The sequence below is a fragment of the Delphinus delphis genome, chromosome 5 (assembly GCF_949987515.2).
Source record: "Delphinus delphis chromosome 5, mDelDel1.2, whole genome shotgun sequence".
Lineage (NCBI taxonomy): Eukaryota > Metazoa > Chordata > Mammalia > Artiodactyla > Delphinidae > Delphinus > Delphinus delphis.
This window is the reverse complement of record NC_082687.1, coordinates 52939814-52941766: the sequence shown is the minus strand read 5'-3', so window position 1 is coordinate 52941766 and position 1953 is coordinate 52939814.

Sequence of the window (1953 nt, the reverse complement as noted above, 5' to 3'; positions counted from 1 at the left end):
GCGGAAGCACCCCTTGGACTATATGGTACAAAAATTGGATGGAAAAACAATTCTAATCTTCATGACTTCTTAGAATTTGAATTCTGTTTAGGAATTTCAAACCACAGAATTACCATGTTATGGAGGAACAAGGTTTAAATAGCACTGTGATAACCCGTCATAGATCTCCCACTCTCTGGACTACTTGTCTTCCTTTTAGGAAACAAGGTAATATTTTCATTTATCTTTTTATTATTCTATATAACTTGTAATATTGTAAAACCTAATAACATTGTTCTAAAAAGTATTTTTAAAGAAACCAATGTCAGTGTACCTTAAGATTCTTTGAGAAATTGGTAACTAACATAGCTACTGATTTATCTCCTTTTCAGTGCTTCTGAATACAATCAACATATAGACACTGGAAACTATTATAGTGCTCTATCTTATGATGAAATGCCACAATCTTATTTTAAGGATGAGCTCATCATAATGAGGTTTTTGGAAATCCACGGTACTGTGTATTTGATGTATGACCTCCTGAATCATTTTCTTCATCTGTTAATCAGACTCATGTACCTAACAAAATTGTTCCAGAGACTAGACAAAGAATTTACAACATACCTAGCACAATGTCTGGCAATAGCAGTTGCTTAGTAACTACAACTATTTCTATGGTTCTCATTTATCAACATGCTAAAAGCATTTCTTTAACTTTTAGTTAATGTTTGCCCATGTTCCAATTTCTTTCATCCATGGAAAATAAAATCTTAAGTAAAATTGAGGTAAATGGCTATATATAATAAATTTATTTCAGAATTTATATTATAAAATTTAATATATATCTAATCTTATTTTAAAACGTACTCATTATGAAATGCTTCTAAAGTGAGTGTCATATGCCTCACCCTGTAAGAGTAAACAAACATATCTGAGATTCTTTAGTAGGAATGAGAAATTAATAACAAAATCAGGCAATGCAAATCTTAAGATAGAGAATAATTCCCATGCATACACATTCTCTAGATGTGCATAGGTAGAGATCACCAGTAAATTTAGCAGTTTGAGTGAAATAAAATCTTGCCCTTTAAGAATAATTAATTTCATATTTGTAGATCTACAGAGTAAAACACTGTTATATGTCAAAAAGGCATTAGAATAACTTTACTTCACTTTTCAGTTCTCTGTTTATCCACTGGAAAAGTTGAACTGATATGTGGTCAGCAAACCTGGGGGACTTATATGTAGTCACAGTATTAGAGATGGAGCTGGAGGAGGTCTTATTAATCAAATATTTTTAGTTAAACCTCTCTTTGGCTAGATATTCAAAGTGAGGTTCAGTGATGTTCAGTGACTTGCTCAAGGTTCAGCAGCCTGTCCCAGGCTGATCTGGGATCAGCAGGCCTCCTTGTACCCATCACAGTGTTATTTCTACCTGCTAATTCTTCCCCTTATGAGGGAGCCAGGCTCTTTTTGCCTCACCTGAAATCTGATTTCAAAATGATTTTGCATTTCTGATAGTGATTCTCTACAAGATTAAAGAAGAATTGTAAATAATGTGGCCTTATTAGTATAAGCATAACTTATTATTTTCACCACTGTATCTTCATGTCTAGAATGGTACCTGACACAGGGTAGCAAGTATTCATTGAATAAGTGAGTAAATTAATAAATAAATTAACCATTTATACATAGGGTCAATTATTCTACTAACTTGCTAAACCCCAAAGGAACTTCCACAATTTAGAAACTAAGATTTTTCATTATGTTGTGTTAATTTCTCCTTATAAAAAACTCATCATATTCATATCTATGTGTTTCTCGGTGAATCTGCTTTTATCAGTCTTCATTTCCCTTTCCTAATTAACTGGTACAAAGATAAATAACACATAATTAACAAGGAAATATGTGATTTTAAGGAGAGTAAAACTATTATTGATTAGCTCCCTATCTATTTCACAGGACCAAGTAAAC